Raw genomic sequence first — 23,491 nt, 5'->3', positions numbered from 1 at the left:
TCTCTCTCTCTCTCTCTCTCTCTCTCTCTCTCTCTCTCTCTCTCTTAAAAATAGATCTTCAGTATATTTGGCTATTAATATTGGGAAAGTCTCCATTGATCTATTTATCTATCTATCTATTTATCTATTTATCTATCTATCTATCTATCTATCCATTTATCTATCTATCTATCTATCAATCTATCTATCTATCTATCTATCTATCTATCTATCTATCTATTTATCTATCATCTATCTATCTATTTATCAATTTATCTATCTATCTTAGACTAATAGTGATTCTTAGTTCAATATTAGACTATGCATGCTGAAAAAAAATTATATTGAAACACTAAGAAAAGAGAGAAGAAGTTAATGGAGAAGGAGAAAGAAGGTAGGAGCAAAAAGGAAGAAGAATTTGTGAATATGAAAAAAGAAAACATCGAGAGTGCGCAAGGAAGAAGGAAAGAGTGATATAAATAAGAGAAGAGGAAGGAGGAAGAGAAGAACGCTATAAAGAACGATTAGGGACACACACACACACACACACACACACACACACACACACACAAGTACACACACACACACACACACACACAGAACTACACGCAGGTACATACACGAATATAACTCGCTCATAACTTCCTCTACCTCGGTGCACAGCTGTTGCTCTCTCTCTCTCTCTCTCTCTCTCTCTCTCTCTCTCTCTCTCTCTCTCTCTCTCTCTCTCGTCAAATCACTCACAAACACGCTTACAAACAAGTAAACACACACAGAAGCACATTAGGTGTAGTAAAATCTCTCTCTCTCTCTCTCTCTCTCTCTCTCTCTCTCTCTCTCTCTCTCTCTCTCTCTCTCTCTCTCTCTCTCTCTCTCTCTCTCTCTCTCTCTCTCTCTCTCTCTCACACACACACACACACATTATGCAGTCAAAACTAATGTGCTCTTTTACTCTTCACGCACGGGTGGAGATGTCGCCCCCGCACCTTCCGCTGTGATATAATGTTGCGTGCCTGCTTTTACTTTCCTCCTCCTCTCCTCGGCTGCCTGTGTCTGTCTGGTGCAGGGAGAACACAGCACTCCAGGAAGATGATACTAGTACATGCCGACGCGTCCTTAATATAAAAATAGTTTGTATCATCGCGGGAAGAATGAGAAGGGAAGGATGATTTTTTATTTATTTATTAGAGGTCGAGATTTCTTTTGGTAATATGATTTTTGTTTTTTCGTTTCCACAGACTATTTTGCTTTTTCTCTCTCTCTTTCTCTCTTTATCTTCTCTCTCTCTCTCTCTCTCTCTCTCTCTCTCTCTCTCTCTCTCTCTCTCTCTCTCTCTCTCTCTCTCTCTCTCTCTCTCTCTCTCTCTCTCTCTCTCTCTCCACATCTCTCCCTCCCTCACCACCCTCATCAACCCCTTTCCTCTTCTCCATTACTTCTCCTCCGTCTCCTCTTCTCCTCCTCCTTCTCCGTCTCGTCCTCCTCCTCCTGGCTTCCTCTCCCTCCTCCTCCTCCCACAACCGCCCACTCTTTTCCTCCTCCATTTCTTCTTCCTCTCCTCTCTCCTCCCTCCCTCCTCCCTCTTCGCCTCCTTCATCACCTGGCTGATCACGGTCTCAGCAGGTGTAGGTGAAAATCCTGTCACTCCTCGCCTCCTCCTTCTCCTCCTCCTCCTCCTCAATCCTTTCACCCCCATTCTTTTGTTTTATTGCCCTATTAAGTACTAATTTTTACCTCGTCCTAAATTGTTTCGTTTTATATATTTTTCTTGGTGATTCTGCCGCCGCTCAGGTGAATCATGACTTTCCTCAGGGCTGCTTTTTTTTTTCTTTCATTCTTTATAAATGTTATGAGGAAGACGAGAAGAAAAAAAATGTTAAAAGATGACGAAGAAGACGAAGAGGAAGAGGAAGAATGAAACAACAACAACAACAACAACAACAACAACAACAACAACAACAACAACAACAACAACAACAACAACAACAGCAACAACAACAACAACAACAACAACAATATCAACAACAACTACTACTACTACTACTACTACTACTACTACTACTATTACTGATGCTGCTGCTGCTATTACTGTTTGATGTTAGAGTCAGCTTTTATTTTCGTTCCATTTAGTATCAGCTGTTCTGCCTAATTATACACAAGGACCCCTGAAATAGCCACGCTAAAATATTCCTTTGGTACACATTGCGCCGACTTCTAGCTTAAGCCGGAATGAATCGACAAAAATGCTGAGCCCACCTATTGATTTTATGGAAATGTAATTTAAACATCAATTTTGGTGTGCAATGCCTTCTCATGTATTCTCTCTGTCTATGTATCTGTCTCTGTCTCTGTCTCTTTCAATGTCTGTCTGTCTGTCTGTCTCTCATACACGCACACAAAGAAATTGAACCAAAATATCAAATAGTATTGTATGAAGTGTGTATTGTTAACGATATACCAGTAATACTATTCAAGAAAATTACAGTGAAAAAAATTCTAAAATATATTCGTTCATTCATCCATTTGTGTTTATCTGGTTTAATGATAAGTTTTTTGAATCACAATCTCGTGTTTATTCCTTGCTTTTATCCCTACATAATTACTGCTTGTTCTTTTCTCCTTACTTTCTTCCTTCACTTTTATCATTCATCCTCATTTCCTTTAGCCTCTTTAGGACCGCTGGCGACTCAGTATGACAACGACAGGCAATGAATACAACTAACTAACTGTACCTAACTTACTCCTCTCAGCTGTGACATTCCCCTACCCTCTAACTCACCCCTACCCACCCACCCCTTCCTCTGGTCTCGATTTAAAGGGCAGGAAAGTGGCAAAAAGAAAGAAGGACGCCTCCCACTTTTGTTATAGGTCTTGGAAGTCGCTAAGGAACTCCTCTACATCATAATGGAGGTTGTGGCGCCTTTTATGGGGCGAGCAGACGAGCGTGACACAGGGAAGGGAAAAAGTGTGCTGCCGTGTTTGTTGGCGTGTGGAGGAGGCGGCGCCGTGTCCTGCGATGGCTCCCCGGCCCCCCACACCCGTTTCTTGGCCTTCCTGGAGAGCATGGCGACGAGGAACTGTGTGTGGGGGAGAGGGGAAAGTGGGGGAGGGGGACGGGGGCGAGGGAGGGTCTGTTTTTAGCCAGTAACTTTGTTCGTATGTTCTTTGATTATATATATTTATTGACCATCTTTATGGCATGCTTTTTTGTTTTTTCATGCCACTAAATGTAGCTCACAGAAAATGTCATCAGTTTTTTGTCTGTCTGTCTGTTTGTCTGTCTTTTCTCTCTCTCTCTCTCTCTCTCTCTCTCTCTCTCTCTCTCTCTCTCTCTCTCTCTCTCTCTCTCTCTCTCTCTCTCTCTCTCTCTCTCTCTCTCTCTCTCTCTCTCTCTCTCTCTCTCTCTCTCTCTCTTGCTCTTTTCTTCTCTTCTTTCTTCATTTTTTTATTTCCTTCTCTTTTACATCTCACTCTGTTGCTTCATCTCTCTTTCTCTTTTCCTCCCATTTAATCATAGTTTTCTTGTTTCCGCATTCATTCCACTTTTAAATCTTTGTTCGCCAACCTTCCTTATATGTAGACCCGCTACCTCCTGTCGATCCTTTCTCCCGTCTGAATATCGTATTTTTTCCCCTCAACCCCCCAGCGACCTTTCTTTCTCAAGTAAATAACAGCCTTTATAAAACTCCCTTTCCATGAGAGAGAAAAAAACTTCTCTGTAGCCTCTTTCATGTTTTTTCCCTCCGTCGGGCCTCCCACTGAAATCTCTTCCACGTCTCTTTTGTCTTCCTCTCATGCGAACTCCATCCTCTTGCCTCCTGCTGCCCCGCTCTGGTCCTGGCCCCGTCCCGTCCTTTCCTTTCCACCTCCTGCGGCCGGGGTCTTGGTGGTGCATTTAACAACGCAACACAGACGAGCCGCTGAGTGTTAACCTTCCAGCCCGTCGTGAGCTCCTGCAGCGGCCCTGTTGTCATAGGTGGCCGCCAGAGCAACAGGGGACACTCCCTCGTCCTCACTCCATTTTTTCTCCCTCATTCTGTTGCTCTAGTCGTGTTATCGTGGCTCCTCTCCACCCAAAACAACATATGCAGGTGTTCGCGTTGGTTCCTGAAGAAGACCTGCGAGTATTGTCTCCAAACCCTCATGCCAGAGTCTCAGGAACCCGCTGGGAGCCCTCACTGATGTCTTAAGCCATGATAGTAGGAGGGGACTAGAGGGGAGGGAGTGGTGAAGGGGAAGAGGGGGAAGGAGAGAGGGAGGCCAGGGGTATCATGCATCGAAGGGTAGAAAAGATGGTTCAAGCGTGCATAATTGTGTGTGTGTGTGTGTGTGTGTGTGTGTGTGTGTGTGTGTGTGTATTAGCCTCTAAGTGTGTTTGTTTATGAATATTGAAAAGTCTCTCTCTCTCTCTCTCTCTCTCTCTCTCTCTCTCTCTCTCTCTCTCTCTCTCTCTCTCTCTCTCTCTCTCTCTCTCTCTCTCTCTCTCTCTCTCTCTCTCTCTCTCTCTCTCTCTCTCTCTCCGTCTATCTATCTATCTCTTCGTCCATCTTTTTATCTATGTGTGTACGTGTGTGTGTGTGTGTGTGTGTGTGTGTGTGTGTGTGTGTGTGTGTGTTGGAACGTTTGTTTATGTATATTTCATTAGATTTTCTCCTCCTGAGGCAAAATTGGGAGGAGGGGGGGGAGGCTGCATGCGTTTACCATACATGTTTGCTTACTAGCGTGTGTGTGTGTGTGTGTGTGTGTGTGTGTGTGTGTGTGTGTGTGTGTGTGTGTGTGTATGTGTGTGTGTGTGTGTGTGTACCTTCCATGGTTCACTGCCCAAAAACCACCTGGATCAGGCCTTCCATCCTTCTGATCCTCCACAATCTACGCCCTCCATCAACACACACACACACACACACACATCGCTCGGTGGCTCAGTCGGTAGAGCGCCGCGCTGCGAGGCTTCACGGCCAAACAGGCGGCGGTTCGAGCCCCGCTCAGGCCGGATTCTTTCGGTTGACTAAGAGTGGTTACTGTCCCCCCCTTGAGCAAGGGGGATTGGGTGTGTGGTGTGTGAGGTCCTGGCAGTACCCAGAGATCGACGATAAATGAGCACTTGCTCTCGTCGGGAGGGTACCTGCTGGCGAAAGCGAGTCCAACTCGTGATCAGGCCGTGGTGAATTACACACACACACACACACATTCTCTCTCTCTTTCTCTCTCTCTCTCTTTCTCTCTCTTTCAACTTCACTGGGTAGTATTTGGATCGAACGCTATTTTCATTCCTCTTTTGGGGAGTAGGTTGAAAATACGTATAGTTATAGGTAGGGATGGAAATAATGGATGGGTATTTATCTTTATGAATTGTTGAATGAAAGGTGGATACATTTATGAAAGGATTAATAAATGAATAGAACGATAATAGTGGGCCAGCCAAAGTTGATTTTTTTTTTACTTTTGAGGGCATTACTTGTTAATAGCAGGCATCCATGCCAGATCAATCAATTATAGAGTGAAGAAAAAGGTGTGGGTGGATGCCACCTTGAACTTTGACTTTCAAGGTCATTTTCAAGGTCAAACAGCAAAAATCAGCAAAAACATATACGTAGTTTTTTATTCAAATAAAATCAAAGCATGCTTGGTAATTCTAGGCTTTAGGGTTATATGTTGTTTGAAGTGCAATGCACGCAAGCCATGTAATTACTCTACACACAAATTATCACTCTTAAATATATACATATAAAAAAAAAAACTTAAAAGTTGCGCTTATCACAAACATGGTACTCTTTTCTTTTCAGTAATTTCAGTCAATACAAATATGTTATGCCTTTATGCACTGAATAAACTATATAAGATAATCAGATGAACCATTTGCATCTTCTGGGGCTGCTGGGTTACAACAGATTGCTGCATCACAGCCACAGGCATGAGTGCACTTGACGTAAGACCTTTCCTGAAGCAGGAGCATCGAGTCATCCAACATTTAGATTTGCACTCACAGGTCACAAGCAGAAGACAAGCATCTGGGATAGGAGGAAGTGTTGTCCACACGAGAACCAAGCTGATGTGTCCAGTGGAGATGATATCTGGATGTGTTCCTGATCTGCTTGCAGCCAAATCTTTGCTTGGTAGTTGGCACGTAAAATGTGCAATTTCAGTGCATCCCTAGTTGCAGGCAACATGGAAATAGTTATACATTAAAAATATGTACATTTTTGGGTTAATTGTGGATTTTAACACTTTAAAATACTAAATCTTCACTTGCAATAAATGAAACAATGTCATTTTATAATCTCCTTTAATCAAAGAGGTCCCTATCATAAAAAAATCAAGCAAAAATCAAATTTTGAACCAGTGTTTGATGACCTTCAAAATGACTTTTAAATTCAAAGTTTGAGATGGCATCCACCAAATCTTTTTTTACCTCCCCACACTGGAAGGATGCCACATGGATGCCACATGGATGCCATTAACTGCCATTAACATGCGATGCCCTAAAAAAAAAAAAAAATCTAGAGGAGTTTTTCAGGTTCGGCTGGTCCACTGTAACTGTGAATACATGGGAATAGAGGGAAATAAGTAATTATATATATCATGGGTGCAGAAACTCGATAAAGAAACACATTTTTGCGTTTCCGTGCCATTTCGTTTTTCTCTCGTTGACTTCACAGGTAGCGCACTAATCCCTTGGCCCCCCGCATGGAGACAGACAGTAATGGCCGGATATTACCATCATCCACTTCGCAACCGAGTCTCAGCTCCTCAAAAAATGCAGCTAAACAACGTAATTTAGCAGGATTCTCGGGAAAAATGCTGTTTGGTTCTTTAGAGGCGTGAGTCGCATATTTGTAAGCGGCTTATCTCACAGCGACACTATTATAGCAACGCCGCCGCCGCCGCCCGCTGAGTCACACCAATCACCCCCACACGCCGCGCCCAGGGAAGAAAACATGATAAGAGGAGGACGTTTGACAGTCTCTAAAACCCATTGTGAGCATTTTATGTTAAACACACACACACACACACACACACACACACACACACATCTATATCTACATCTATATCTACGTTTGTCTATCTGTTTATTCATCTGTCTATCAATAAATCATCCAGTGTATAATTTTCAGAGTTAGTCCTTAAATTTAATGTGGTCCTCTACTGACCGACCTTGAAACATCAGCTGGTGCATCCGAGACACCCACCAGCTAATCGTCCTGCCACTGTCTATTAGGCTAACAAAACATTACACAACAATCTCCGCTTTTTCCAACACTGATATGAGCTTAATACCATGGTTCCGATCAAGACAAGGACAAAAATGAAGGAAATTTTCTATCTTTTTAGTATACGACAGAAAATTTACAGTTAACATGTTTTAATGGCTTAGTGAGGGCCCGTCTCATGCCCGGGACTGAAAGACAATCATCTGCTGGAGTTTAAATCAATGCGGCATGAAATTTTGATGTATCCAAGTTAAAAAATTATAAAATAAACAACAAAATAAAAAAATAAGTTACTAGATAATTGACTATGTGAATTCAATGGAAAATACATAACCCCGAGCGAGATTGTCCGGGGCTCAAGTGTTGCCGCGTCCTCGGGTCCGTAAACAAGGACGAGTGACGTCCACTTAACTTTATTTTTTTCCGGAATTTACGTTATCTAGTGCGTTCTAAGTGTTCTGACGTTAAACATTACATTGTGGAGCGTGTACAGAGGCAGCGGCAAGAAGCAGGAAGGAAGCAGAGGGGAAAGCAGTAACGAAATGAAGCCCCTTAGCAGTCAGGCCAGCAGGGTGCCACTTCGTCCCTCCTCCTCCTTCGGTAAGTCGCAATATTATCGTATCGGCGCCACGGAGGGCAGGCGAGAGGTATGTGGTCAAAGTGATGTTTATTTTATTGGGTTATTTTCAGTTATAGGTACGTTTTGAATTTTGAAGTTATAGTTGCCTTCTCCGCCGCCATGACAACAACGGCGCAGCGGGAAGCGTATAACACGTAAACAAACTTTTAACCAATCTAGACAAGCTAATTCTAACCTAATTTAATTTAACTTGATTAAATTTTAACAATCTAATTCGTTCCCCCTTATCGTTGTACGAGATGGCTACAATAGATTCAGTAATATCCTTTATAGTACATCTGGCGTGTGTGTGTGTGTGTGTGTGTGTTTAGATTACATGGGTGAAGCGTAGTAAGTCGTGTTCACTTGATACAGGTGATTTATTTTTGTTTGTGTGTGTTTAGTAGTTAGAGGTGCAGTTTTTTTGTGTGTGTGTTTTCACTGTCAATGTAAATATTCAGCGTTTATATATTTTGCGTTCACCAGTGAGGGTGTTGCAATGGCGTTTTGTATACAGCATACGTGTGGGATTGTTTTAGTGCCATTGTGTTTCATGAGTAGCCTAATAATAGGATTATTTTCATGTTTATTCAATTTTAGATAATGTTTCGGATGCGTTTTCCTCAATTGTTTAGATTCTGTTACATTTTTGCTCATTGCTTTTCTATTTTTGTTTATCAATGTATTCCAGATATTCCTGATACTGCATGGATATGTATTTAAGTATTTAACGTGCTCGTTGATGTTTAAGTTGTTTCTGTCGAAGCTTTTAGTTTATCGTGCTTTAAACCCTAGTTCGTTGTTCGCCCACGAGTTTAGCCTATTGCAGCATATTTTCACTTACAGGTTGGCATTTATTGTGCTAAGGCCTAGCATGGCATAGTGACTCATAAACGGAGGGGTTATTAGTTTTATTTAATATAGCACACAAATAATGGCCTTTTTTTTTGTTCACTGCCGAGCCATAAACTTTTGCGACTTGTGAACTGAAGCACCATTTAATACAGCTCCCCGCTGACATCTGGCAGTTGATATGGGGGAGTTATGGGGAGTGTTAGCTAGTCCGGGGGAAGCAGGGGTTTGGTGCTGGGGTCTCAATACGAATAACAGGGTGAATGAGGGCCGGTTAAAGTGATATCGTGGAGGGGTTGATATTGGGCCAGGGTTAGAGACGGGATCTAGGTGTGAGTGGCAGGGTAAAGGAGGAAGTTCTCGTTGGTATGCCATGTATAAGTAACGATATGAATATCTTCTGTATTACTTTCACCATGCTCCTAAACCTGAGGGTGTTCATTACCATCATATACCAGACTCGGACTCACTAAACTAAGCCTAAGCAAACCAAACCATCACCTACCTTACTGTAATATTATCACTTCATCAACAGCATTTTCATACTGTATAAAACAATCCAAACAATCACCATACACACATTAACTAGAATACGATTAGCCCCATCAGTGACCTAACTCCTGTTGTCCCCTGTCCCCCCCTCCCCCCACACACACACACTCCCTGTTTCTCTCCACTTTTGGCGCTTCGGTTCACGAGTTTGTGAACTTTAAGGTTCGGGAACTGGCTGCTGAGGCGGCAACGCTTTTGTTGGTGTCTCTTCATAATTTTGATCCTCTATTGTGGCCATGATACACATGTGACCGACTTAATGCATGAATTTAATGGTATTGTATTATTCACCGAACTTCTACACGTTCTTTCTTATTTTGTTCTTGGCTAGGATTCAAGATTTTGTTGAATTGGTAATACTTGAGTGCCTCCCCTCCGCGCCCCATGCCTGAGCGGTTCTCCATGATTGCCTCCATTTGTTAGCCGAGCCGCTTGATATTCTTGAAAGCAGTCAGAGGGACACTAATGACCCTCTCCAGGTGTTGGGCCGCGAAGGGAAGGTCACATGCTTATTATTATGTGTTAAGGTTACGTTGGAAAGGTGCAAATATACTTTTCCGCCAGGTAGACTGTGCAGCCTCCTCCCCCCCTTCTCTCTCTTTCCCTCTCCCCCTCAGTGCGTGCGTGTGTGTGTGTGTGCTGCCCGACACATGAGAGTCACATTTCTCTTATAACCACCCTTGTGGTGGTCGGCTAAGGTGTTATGATTTTCTGCTTCGTTGGCCACAGACTCCTCCCTCCTCCGTCTTCCTTTTCACCCGTCTTCTCCTCCTCCTCCTCCTCCTCTTCTCGCTCTGTTACCTGGTCTCCCTCATCCATGTCATCTCAGCTTCTCCAGTATTTGTATGCCTGTTTGTTTCTTTTGTATTTCATCATCATCATCATCATCTTATTCCTTTTCGTTTACACTCTTCTTTATCCACCTCCTCTCTCTCTATCCATCTTTTGTGTGCCCCTATCCTCTTCCCTCTCCTCGGCAACTCCATACCTTGCCTCGTCCTTTCCGTCTTTTGTTGCTCGTGATCCTTCTCTATTCCGCCTCGCCATTCCTTCCTCGCCAGTCCTTGGTCAACACCTTGCATTCCTCAAGTCAGGCCTCATCATCCCCTTCCCCTCCCCGAATACATTGGGCCCGACTCGCATCTCCTAAATTTGGCTAGGTTGTTGGCAGACGCCTTTTTAAAAGTAATAAAAGATAATTACAAATGAAGACGTATAAACTGAACCCAAATGCGCTTTCCTTACAAATTTTGCCACATGTGTTGTAATGACCTCCAATAAGAGCCAAGTTTGATCTATATATACTTGAAATATACTGAGTCAGTTATACATGGCCTAAGGAGAGATGATTTAATTAATGACTTTTCCTTTCTATCGATACGTGTACATTTAAGCTTCAGGCGTAACTGTAGCAAAAAGTGTTTTCCCGAGCAGTCAAAAGGTGCATGTCGAGTGAGTTATTAAAATCAGGTGAACGAGTAAAATGATATATACTCTAGGACTAGGTTTTCGACTACCTAAAACACACACACACACACACACACACACACACACACACACACACACACACACACACACACACACACACACACACACACACACCATCTGCTTTGGAATTCCTCCAGTCTTTCTCTTGTAGGAACAGTGTTTTATTTGGCTTAGTATAATATTTTTTATTTTATTTTTCTGTTGAACTGCCTTCTCTGTAAAACGCACGCCAACACACATACACGCTCTCTCTCTCTCTCTCTCTCTCTCTCTCTCTCTCTCTCTCTCTCTCTCTCTCTCTCTCTCTCTCTCTCTCTCTCTCTCTAAATTGAATAAATTGAATAAATCAGTTGATAAATGTGACAAAACTTTATTGCATGGCCGTAATATTTTAAGGGTTATGTAGATTTGTTTCTCAGTTTTCGTCGCTATAGCCATTCCGTGACAAGTAAAAAAAGTATGTATTTTGGGAAGTTTCCCTTGACAATAGGTGTAGCTACATCCAGCAAAACCCGTGTTTGGGAACGAGACGAAGCGACTAATTTTGTATTTTGACTCAAAACGATTCTCGTAAATATACTCTGTTATTCTGTTGATAAACCTTTTAGGGCTTGGCTGGATCGCAAAGTTTGACGTCTTACATTTTTTCTCAAAGGTCTTTGCCCCTCGAGGGTCTAAATGATTTATGTTCTGTGAATGTCCACATACCACTGCGTCGTCCTCGTAGTGGTCTCAGGAAGCGGTGGCGGGTGTCGTGGTGCGGAACAGCTCAGTGTCGATGTGTGAATGCCTAATGCTAGACTCGTGTTATTGCAATTTGCTGTGTAATCAGCTGATGTTTTTACAATATTGTTGTGTCTGGAGTGTGTTGTTGCATTATTGTCAAGCAGCAAGTCATTTCAAATTAGTGGCTGTTGATGATCGCCACCGTAAGCTGGAAGTCGTGCAGCGAGCATTGCTAATTTAAGTATTCTTATAGTAGTTTTTTTCATATATATACCCTTCCTTGTTGACTATGATGACATTTATGGAAATTCACCCCGATATTTCCTTAGGGGGTCCATGTTTTTTTCCTTCCTGAACCGGACTGTGAGTGTGTTCGCAAGCCAAGCAGAGAGCGACAGGGAACAGGGGCATTATTTTACAAGCTCGCCGATCCGGTACCAAACACGCTCAGTAGACTCGTAGGGTTCAGATTTTGATACGTTTAGTCCTTAAGCCGAATGTACTACACACCGCCCGAGCCACTTTAGCCGACCGTTTTGATTAACGCGCTGGTTGTTATTCACACTGTTGGCGGCTACATCGTTTTGTTATGAATAAGTGAAGGCTTCATGTTTTAACACTCGTCATTCTGTCAGGCTCTTGATTGCATAATAGAGCGCGAAATGAAAATACAGGTCTGACAGGCTTCGATGATATCTTGTATTTTTTTTTTTCATGTCTGTTCCTTCATCTCCACCTCTTTCCCTCCTTTTCCCTCCTCCTCCTCCTCCTCCTCCTCATTTTTCTTTTGCCTCTTTCTTCTCCTCCTCCTCTTCCTCCTCTCCCCTTTCATCTCCTGCTTCATGTCTGTTCCTTCATCTCCACCTTCCCTTTCCCCCCTTTTCCCTCCTCCTCCTCCTCCTCCTCCTCCTCATTCTTTTTCTTTTGCCTCTTTCTTCTCCTCCTCCTCCTCTTCCTCCTCTCCCCTTTCATCTCCTGCTTCATGGTTCTTCCTTCATTTCCACTCTCTCTTTCCCTCATTGCTTTATCATCATCATTATTTTTTTCTTGACTTTTTCCTCCTCCTCCACCACCCCTTCCAATCCCTCCTCCATGTCTCTTCCTTCATCTCCACCTTCTCCTTCCCTCTTTGCCTCCTCCTCCTCCTCATCATCTTTTTCTCTTGACTCTTTCTTCTTGTACTACTCCACCTTCCCTTTCATCTCTTCCTCTTGTTTCTTCTCCTCCTCGTCCTACTCATTTCCACCTTCTCCCTCCCTCTTTTTTTCACCATTTTTTTTACTCCTGACTTTCTTTATCTTCTCTTCCACCTCCCCTTCGTCTCCTCTTCCTTCACCTCCTCGTCCTTCACCTCCTCTTCATCTCTTCCTCCTCCTCCTCCTACCTCCCCCCCCTCCCAGCTCCTCTTTTTGATTGGGTAGGAGGTGCAGTAGCAGAAACAAGTTACCGAGAGACCCAAAAGGCGGTGGGGTGCCCGGGGTCGGAGGCTGCCCTGTCATGCATGATAATGACGAGGTTCGAGCCCACCATGTACACCACCACCACCATTACTCTCTCTCTCTCTCTCTCTCTCTCTCTCTCTCTCTCTCTCTCTCTCTCTCTCTCTCTCTCTCTCTCTCTCTCTCTCATTAGTGCCTCTTTTGTGTCCTGACTGAGATGAGGATTATTTTCTTTCGTGTGTTATTCTTTTCAACGCTGTTTGGTCTTTTCGTAAGTTCAGCTTAGGAAGGCAAACAGTTGGTGGTGGTGGTTGGTCTTTGCGTAACCTTGAGGGCCTTGCACCGCCAACATCGCCAACACCACCGCCGTCGTCATCGCAGGGTAGTAGATGGTGGCTTAGCTTGCACATGTTGACCTGCTTTGGTAATCCTGGGGTGTTTATTTGTTTTCCCAGCGTCAATATTATGCTCAGACTTCCCTTGGGCTGTGTAAAGGCAAGGCGGTGCATGGCGTGATGAGTGAAATTGCCACGCGCCAGACTGCAGGGTATGGACAGATCTCATGAAACGCATTTAACGCAAAGGATCTCAACACTATCCTTTATGATCTGTATGTGCAAGAAGGAAAGAAAAGAGAGGAAGGGTGAGGAAGATTGGGGGGGATGGGAGTAGGGGAGGGTTTCTGATAATGGCGGGGGGGTTGGGGGAGCTGTAGTGATCGACAGATACAAGAATTTATCAGAGAGGCGACATCTGTTAACTGTGTTCGAAGTTGTAGGAGGTCCACGCCTTTACAAGGACTCCCCGGGGGCCTGGCATGCGGGCGTGCTTGTATTGGGGTGTGCGTGTGCCGTGCAGGAACTCCGAGGCTCCTGTTGGCTCTTGTTGATACTGGCTGACTGGTTGTAAGACTCCGGTAATAAATTATTTGTGAAGAGTTCAAAGCTCCGCGATAAAAGCTTGAGTGATTGGGAGAGATTTTTCTTGCACTGGTTGGGAAGAGTAATCAGCAGCATTGATAGTTCTTAGACAGTTCTTAGTTCTTAGTGTTGCAGTGTTAGAGAGTTCCACGATAAAAGCTTGAGCTCACTGGAAAAGCTTACAACAGCAATCTTAGGAAACGACAGTCAGTGATCAGTGTTAGGCAGTTAAAAGCTCCCCCAATAAAAGCTTGAGCTCACTGGAAAATGTTACAATAGCACTGATAGGAAACTGCGTCGTTATGTTGCTGAAAAATAATCCTTCTTCGTGTCCTTTGTCCAGGGAAGCAAAAATTAGCAAAATAAAAGGTCGTATTAAAGACATGATGAAGCTAATACACATAAAAGAAAAGAAAAAACACAGCAAAAGAAATATACACCCATTTAATATTCGAAAATATATCCGAGTTTCTGTTGAACATTTGGTGTATGTTTTAATTCATGTTTACTTAGCCTCCACCGCGTCATGATTCCATTGTGTGAACCCATAATTATTCCGACCAAACCACCCGACGATGGGAAAAAAGAAAAGAGAAGGGAATTAAAAAAAAAGAAAAAAGAAAAATAAAACCAACCCGGGGAGCGCGCCTACTTCAGACGGACGAGTGTTTTAAAGTGCATTCAGGTTTGTCCATAAAACGAATAAAACAATTGGGTCGATGGCGTGGGGGGGCGGTCGTGAGGATGTGAGTGTTTGCTGTGTGTCTGTCTGTCTGTTTGTCCATGCATATTAAGTCCCGTCACACATCTACTTCCGAGGCGGATCGTAAAACTCCCGGAAGTGCCATAACGTAAAAAACAGATCACGTAGTTCTTTTGTTTTCGCGGTCAGCACCCTCGCCCCGCCACCAAGCCCCGCCCCGCCCCGCCCCGTCCACAGTGCGTCCTCTCATACCTTCCCGTCGTGCCCCGCCGCCCCACCTTTCATACTAATAGCCAAGTGTCGTCACCTCCGTCGTGTCTTGTGCCCAAATGACACCCTTACTTCTTCACCCCTCACCCTTGCTTCTTCACCCCTCACCCTTGCTTCTTCACCCTTCACTCTTACCTCCTCACCTTTCACACTCACACTTTACCCTTCTTTCCAGACACCATTACGTTTATCTCTCGTCACCCTTATCTCTTCACCCTTTACTCTACCTCACCCCTCACCTTAACTCCTCACCTTTCGTCCTCACCCTACTCTCCAGACCTCACTGTTTCTCTCGTCCCACTCACCCTTTCACCCCTTGCTCTTACTTCCTTACTTACCTTTCTCCCCACGCACTCACCTTCACCCTACTCACCGTGCACACATTACGCCGCCCTCGTCACCCTTGCTCTTGTTTATTTTATACCATACAAGCCACTCGTCCCTCACCCTTTACCATTCTCAAAGTCGCTCATCCCAACCCTTCACTTTGCACCCTTACTGTCACCCTCCCCTCTACCCTTATCTTTGACCCTCACCCTCTCCCCTTAGCAATTATTTTTTTATCAGAGGAAGAAAATGTATGAGTGAGGTTTTCTTTGGGATAATTTTCGGTTAGTGGTAGTAGGAAATATTGTTTGGTCAAGCAAGAGCAAGAATAAGCAATAATAAGTGGAAAAATGTAGCGTATTCTTGTGTTGTGGTGACTGTTGAGAGGACAAGGAATGACAGTCAAGGGAGGCGAGAGTAAAATGGTCAGGCATGTTCAACACTCCAAGACAGAACACTGGAGTCAAGCGTCGAAGGTGTAAAAATTGCCACGTGATTCTCTCTCTCTCTCTCTCTCTCTCTCTCTCTCTCTCTCTCTCTCTCTCTCTCTCTCTCTCTCTCTCTCTCTCTCTCTCTCTCTCTCATCCCTTGTACTCGTTAAATTAAGTGTCAGACATAAAGGAAACACAACCAAAAGTTCGCTCAAGTGTAACAACTAATTAGCAAATAATAATCCCGTCCCTCCGCGGCGAGAACAGCATGACCTAGGGGGACACCCTTGAACGATTTTCATACCTTGCTTCACCTCCAAACGTTTGTCGCCCATGTCCGGGAAGGGGCGGGTCGGGGGTGACATGGGACCTGCGGCGGGGTGTGGGCGTCCATTGTCAGGGGAACAAAACCGTTCGGGAGACCCTCGGTCGTAACCAACGTTTGTCAACAGCTCGCTGGATGATTGGCAGCCGCCGCGACAATGGGTGGTTCCCCCACGACCCACGTTGGGCGCGCTCTTCTGGCCTTTGGAGCGGGTCTTGTCGTGGGGAGGGGGCACAATCGGCTTCCCGCGGCGCGTCCCTCTCGCCTTGGCCCCGCAGAGCGCCCCGTGTCGAGTGCTCCGCGGGGCGAGGAAGGGAGGACCGCCGGCACTCCTCGAGATGCAAAACTGTGCCGTCTTCGGGCGAGGTGGACGGGTGAAGGCGGCGTATCCAAGGGTCGGCCCGGGGGGTGCAGGGGTGGGGGGGAAGTGCACAGCCTCCCGCGGGCGTCCCATAATGAAAAGTAGCAACGGTTCCGCCGCTCGCGTCGCCTCTCTAAATTCTGCACTCCCGCACGAAAAATTGGTTTCTTTCAAGACACCAACATTTAATCAGTCTCCGCTGCTTCTAATGCCGCTGCTGTTACCGTTACATCCATCACCAGTGTCTTCGTTGTTGTTCGACTCCCTTAACGCTCATCACGGCTATTGTCACCCAGTACAACCACCGGCCAACACCACTGCCTCCTCTGTCTTGGCATATCAGATTCCCGACCGTTATCCTCATTCTCGCCGTGCCTCACCACTGTCGTCTACTCTTTTTTTTTTTTTTTTTTTCAAAACCATCCCTCTCACCATATGCACCGCCGCTAACATAGTCACTTTACCACGAGCACCACAACCATCTCCACCATTAAAATCACTGCCATTATCAATTACCACGGCCACAATCACTTTGCTGACTACCACAACCACTGCCACCCAGCGATTGCACTACCACAGTCAATACCTTCACCACCAGTAACACCGTAACTACCCAGCTACCACCACCACCACCACCACCAACAACAACAACAACGAACCACATACATGATTCCCACCACTACCGACACCACATCACCATCGCCACATCACCACCACCATCACCACTCTCTCCCACATTGCCACCAGTGACACTACCACCGCCTCAGCCGCCATCAGATAACGATGACGGCTGGAACGAGACGCGGCGCTGCGATAATAGAAGGAATGTGATGAACGAGACTCGATGGGAAGCAGAAAAAGAAAGAGGAAGTTTTCTTTATACTTCTTCCTTCTCCTCGTCTTTCCTTCCTTAGGCGTATACGCGTGTCGTCTCAGGAGGGGAGGAAGGCGTCTCGTTGGGCCCACAAGTCACTCTCTAGACCGAGGATTTTGTCTTTGTGTGTCGCTCGGATTAAGGGCGGGAAGACAGGCATGTTTTGACGTGTGGATAATAGCTTTGTCTGCCTGCTGATTAGGTGTGTGTGTGTGTGTGTGTGTGTGTGTGTGTGTGTGTGTGTGTGTGTGTGTGTGTGTGAGTTCAAAGGAAAGTAGGTCAACACCGAATAATATGTGAAAAGAAGTCTAAAAAGAATTGACGCTCTTTTAAGAGACGACAAGTGAACAAATTTATGTCTATGAGCCTCTCAAACCTTATTAGTAAGCAGACCCGAAACGACATTTTCACTTAATTTTTTGTAGGGAATCAAATCTTGTTGATAGAGAAACATGGAAAATGGTCTGATGTAGAGTCCTTAGGAAACACGTTACTGTCAATTTTCTATATTTTTTCCCTTAATCTCAATGTACATGTTTACCATAGCACCAGCAACACAACTTCTCAGCAATAGCATAGACAAATCGCCAACATATAAGTATTGATGAAAAACCCTTCCATGTGTCCGACGTAAAACAAAGAAAAAAAAGAACGTGCGTGACTTAACAAGGGAGTCGAAGAGGAAGAATACGTTCTGTGGGATACACGATATAAGAGCGAAGACAAACAAACTAATCATGCGAGTCCCGTGAACGAGGCGCCTCAAGCTCCTTCGGTGATCAAACAAGGGCTCTCGAGGCCTTGCCGCCGCCCCCTCCCCAAACCGCACCGCGCCAAGACATGTCCGAAACACGACAGCCCAAATACACTCTGATGTTTGGCCGGTCGAAGGGAGAGACTAATGAGCGAAAATCACCTGCTATGAAATCGACAAGCAAGACGAGGAGATTCTAGCGGAAGCCGAAGTAGACTTTTTTATCATTCTTCTTCCATGGCCACGATTCTTTGTTAAATGCGTTCCAGGTTAAGCCAAGGCACCGGAAAATTTCTTACCACAAAGGATTATATATATAACCTCATACGCGGCATTTCACCTTATCACTCCTCTCACCCTTTGGAAAAACAAGTGAGCAACCTTTTCCCATAACTTTGCATGACCAAACAAGGAGCGAAGGGCCTCTGAAATAATGAACTGAGGATGTAAAAATTGGAAACTATTGACCGTGTAAAATGTAAATTGGGCTCAAACTTAAGAACAGAGGGAAGAGTTAATGCATAAGAAGCATCCCAGTATTATTGCAGTCAGAGAGAAGTGTAAAGAATTTAGTTAAAAATTTAGAATAAAATTTCGAATCACACTCGGAGGTGGAAGGAGATATAGAGGAACCATAATTATGCAATATTAAATAGAATTATTATGGGGGTAACACTAGAAGTAGGAGGAAAGGCACCAATGAACAGTGGCAGTAATCAAAGAAAGGAAAGAAAATGTCTTTTAAAGAAGCACAAAGATATGAATGTAAAAGCTAGAGGGTATGAATTAGAGATTGCAAAACTTACAGAAATCCAAATAAATAAGCAAATTAATAATTGTAAATTGCTGGATGTAACGTGGAGAGACAAGAAATGAGCGTCATTGATTCGAAAACAGACAAAGAATCAAGATATTTTCATTAAGATTAAGAATAAAGAATGGACTTTGCCAGGCGATATCATGCGTATAAATGATAACAGATGGACAACTAAAATAACAGACTGGCAACCCAGGAATTGTAGAAGTCAGAGCAGACAAAGGATCAGGTGGCGAGACAGTATTAGAGCATTTGCCGGAGCAGGATGGAGTACAATAACAAACAGAAAGATGTGCATAATGTTGGAAAGGGCCTTTGTCCTGTAGGGGGGGGGGGGCTGTAGTGGCTGATGATGATTATTATAACACACACACACACACACACACACACACACACACACACACACACACACACACACACACACACACACACACACACACACATTTTTCTTGTAACTAAAATTTTCTTCACATCATTCACACAGTACTTAATATTATTCGGTGAGAGAGAGAGAGAGAGAGAGAGAATATAAAAATTAGGTTCAAGCAAATATAAGAACTAAAAAGCAAATGAGGAATGAAAGCCGACTGTCACCACCACCATCACCACCACCACTAAAGCGTCACAGAACACGAGTAAAGTAAAGTAAACAGGAGACTCACCCAAAAACATTACTCTGATATCTTGGGAGAGTCAACAGCGAGATGTCCGTAAGGAGGGTAATTGATGAGCAGGGTCACCCAACTCGGCAAACAGGGAGACAATATAGCCAGCGCGCCGCCCCTCCTGCACCCCGCCGCTCATTTGTCCGGGCGAGAAAAGGAAACACACAAAACACACACACCGAAGTAAAATGGGAGGGAAAAAAGTGAAAGGAGAATGGAGGGGAGCGACGAAAGACTCTGGAGGAGGAAGAGAAGGATAAGGAATGGAGGAGACGGAAGATATTTACCGCGGAAAACTCGCTGGATTGGGACAGAAAGTGAGAAGTGACGAAGGAAGTCCGCTCTCTTTCCCTCTCCCTCTCTCTTTTTTTTATCATTTTTGTCCGGGGAATAAGATCACACATCTGCTGAGGATCAAGAGGCGAGGAGAATGTTGAAGGAGAATGTTGAGTGTTGACAGGAGGGAGTAAGGTTGAGGAAAACGGAGCTGCAGGGAGAAAATGCGAGTAAGTCTGGGAAGGACAGGGAAGTGCTGAGCAATAACACAAAGGGGAAAGATCGTCCTGAGGCTGGAGGAGGTAAGGGGGGGGGGGGAGGCAACGGGGAAGGGAGGTGGGGCGGGGAGGGGTGGCGGGCTTGAGGCAACACTGGAACTAGCGTGGAGAGGTTGTGAGGGACAACACGCGTCCAGAAAGAGCCAAAATCTGAAACTTGTGAAGAGGATAAACCAGAAGAGGCAAAAAGTTGGTGAAAAAAATCGGTAAAGAAGTGGAGAAGGGGAGATGCAAGAGGAGCAGGAGTATGAGCAAGAGGAGGAGGAGGAGGAGGAGGAGGAGGAGGAGGCAGTGACGGTGGTGGTGTCTGAAAGAGGAGGAGGCAAAGGAAAGTTTTCTTTTCCGCATGAGACGAAACACAATATTTCGTTTATTTCAGGCGGAGTACGGCAGACCTCAAAGCCTTTACAGACTTACCGTATTAGAATTAATTATCTCATGCCACTTGGAAAGCCTTCTTACTGGGCATACATTTAATACATAAATTATACTGAGCTTTGTTGCTCGAAGAGTTCTTAATTAAGTATAATTGTTATCAGTGTATCTTAAAAATCAAATACAAAACGCTAAAGATTAAATACGAGGCTAACACAACGCTTGCCCAAACATTCCCTTCCCAAATCTTGTTTTCTTAATTTCGTTCCTTCCCCCGCGGCTATTCGCCCCCCCCCCCCCCCCCCCATGCCGTGCCTCAGTGCATGGCAGGAAAGCTTTCTTCTCGGTCCGAGTGTCGGTCACTTGCCTCCACCACCCGACATGCCGCCGCTGTGGACTGTGGACCAACATTTCTCCCCCGAAACCTGTCGCCCGGAAAACTAGGAAATTTAGAGAGAAACGCAGGGACCACTTGGTGGGCGCGTGATGATTTTTCCTTTTTAAAAGAATTTACTGCCTGCAGCTCATCAGTTTTAAAGGTTGAGGAGGTTAGCATATATATATATATATATATATATATATATATATATATATATATATATATATATATATATATATATATATATATATATATAGAACGTAAGGAGTCTGCAAGAGGCCGGTTGGCCCGTACAAAGCAGCTCCTGTACCTCAACCCACCTTACTTCACCATCCATGGCTTTATCTAACTTCTTGAATGTATCTACAGTATTGGCACCCACAACATAGCCCAAGCCTGTTCCATTCGTCCACCACTCTATTGGTGAACCAATTCTTGCCTATGTCTTTGTTGAATCTGAATTTTTCTAACTTAAAACCATTGCTCCGCGTGTATATATATATATATATATATATATATATATATATATATATATATATATATATATATATATATATATATATATATATATATATATATATATATATATATATATATATATCTATATATATGTGTGTGTGTGTGTGTGTGTATGTAATGGGTTTCAGCTGTGCTATGGTTAGCGTGCCTAACTACAAATCTGCGAGCCAAGATTCGAATCACAGCTTTTGCAGTCTATCCTTCCTCTCAGGATGGTCGATAAATAGTTACCTGGGGAAACCTGGGGTAGGTAAACTATAGTAACCCGGATGTCGCACTGGCCCTGTGACCCTAGTTAATGGGTTCTCACCACCACAGGCTCAAGGGTCAGTGGTACGGAGATGAACATTGCGGGCACGCGCAGCTATACCTTGTTCATTAAGCTAAATTCCTGGTGCCTAGGCAGGTTGGAAAGGTTGCAGCTGATTGGTTGCACTGCTCTCCCGCTAACACTCATGTCGGACCATGCTCTGGTGAGACATGTTTCTATATTATATGCCATAGCTCACCTCACATACGAGATAGCCAGTTTTGGTTGACACCATCAGACTCAGCAATGACTGTAGAATCAAGATGTATTTAAAAAACTCGACAAAACAAATAAGAAAATTATATTACGCTGAGTTGAACTGTGAAGATGTTAAAAAAATGTTTATAACATGTTTTAATTATGCTCACTATTTTCAACAGATGTTCGTTGACTGCAAAAAGAAATTATTACGTTACGTAGGAAAATCTCTCGTGAACACGATAGTGTGATCAGACTGCAGTTATAGCTCCACGTATTGAAAACACAGAGTTATTTATAGCAACATGTCACTCGCCGCAACCATCACGGCGCGCGCGACACATTTTTTTTTTTTAACATAATCACGCAGCGTGCCGCGCGCCGTGATGGTAGCGGCGAGTGCCATGTTGCTATAAATAACTCTGTGTTTTCAATACGTGGAGCTTTAACTGCATTCTGATCACACTATCGTGTTCACGAGAGATTTTCCTACGTAATGTAATAATATATTTCTGTGAGTTAACTACTGAACTAATGATACAACGAGTCACATTCATTTAAAAGTGTGTGTGTGTGTGTGTGTGTGTGTGTGTGTGTGTGTGTGTGTGTGTGTGTGTGTATAATAGTGAGCTTTCCCTCGCCTCATTGATAGATAGATAGATAGCGAGCGAACACGAGCGCTCTCACACACACACACACACACACACACACACACACACACACACACACACACACACACACACACACACACACACACACACACACACACACACACACGAGGTTTGGGGTTGGGTCACTGACTCATGAATTATCATTCAACCACATTAATCGATGGTTTTATTTACCAAGTTTTATTGTGCAGTAAAAGCCTGGCATGATGATGGTAAGATAAAACTCATTAATATTCAGCGAGTGTTTGGCGTGTATGCGTCGGTAAGTGACTTAATGTGCGTAATTGAGGAGACATTTCTGACCTCGGGGAACAATGTGCTGCCTCCCCCCCTCCCCGCCGCCCTCTTGGCCCCGGTCCAGCGTTAACACGGCGGCAGCTGCACCAACTCGCTGGCCTGCCCACGGCTGCCCCAGGCGCCCAGGCGACAGGGCAGCCCCTGACGCTGTCACAACATTAATCTTTCAAGAGTGTACAGAATGGATCTGAAATGTGCAGACATTGGGGGTAGGGCAACTTAAAGAGTTTGTATGCTCACAAAATGAAAAATTAATTAACAATTATTCACTGACACAAAGGCTTCGGATGAGATGTTCCCGTTGGCGTGGTGGCACGGCGTGCCTGGCCCTGGAGTTGTCTGCGCCAGATCCTTCTTGGGGAAGCCATAATAGTTCAGTGAAGAGTAATCATTGTTTCCCGGTATGGAAAGCAATTTCCCGGCCCGCTCTTCATATGAATTTCTTATTTGAATCCGTTGTTGGCTCCTTTTTAGTTTCTCATGAATTTGCAGAGTTAATAAGTCAGTTTGACTTTCTTCTTAGTCTCACAAGTTGATAAGTTACGGGATTACCTTCACATGAGGACGCGGCGCCTTAGCGATCAGTACACGGACGGTGTGAACCAGAGGGTTCCATAGTTCAAGCTCCACCAACGGTTGACTATTTTCAACCTACGCAGAGTGATGAAAATCTCTCTCATCCCATCTGTCCTTGCCCCTTTCAGTTGATGCTGCGGTTGAGTGGAACATGAACCAAGGAAGAATAATTGGCGCGATTGTAGAAAGAATCCGTCTGAGCTACCACAGGGCCGGGTCCTACCACATCTGACCCTCAGCGGAGACTAAAAGCGTAATAGGCCACCACTAAAAGTATATATATAATCATAATCTGTAATGTAAAT

The 23,491-nt window shown here is 44.3% G+C and overlaps 1 protein-coding gene and 1 long non-coding RNA gene across 2 annotated transcripts in view; one reads left to right on the top strand and one right to left on the bottom strand.

The window, feature by feature from the left end:
* LOC126996585 (achaete-scute complex protein T4-like) overlaps nt 1–23,491 on the bottom strand; it is a 99,824-nt gene that overhangs the window by 21,057 nt on the left and 55,276 nt on the right. The gene's annotated exons all lie outside the window — the stretch shown is intronic.
* Nucleotides 7,012–23,491, top strand: part of LOC126996587 (uncharacterized) — a 233,883-nt gene continuing 217,403 nt past the window's right edge. Inside the window, exon 1 of the long non-coding RNA XR_007751270.1 lies at nt 7,012–7,784. This is a non-coding gene — a long non-coding RNA (uncharacterized LOC126996587). The remainder of the gene's footprint in view (nt 7,785–23,491) is intronic.

This window comes from Eriocheir sinensis, chromosome 10, assembly GCF_024679095.1.
Source record: "Eriocheir sinensis breed Jianghai 21 chromosome 10, ASM2467909v1, whole genome shotgun sequence".
NCBI lineage: Eukaryota > Metazoa > Arthropoda > Malacostraca > Decapoda > Varunidae > Eriocheir > Eriocheir sinensis.
Note: the sequence above shows the minus strand (reverse complement) of the source record. Positions and strands in the feature narration are given on the sequence as shown.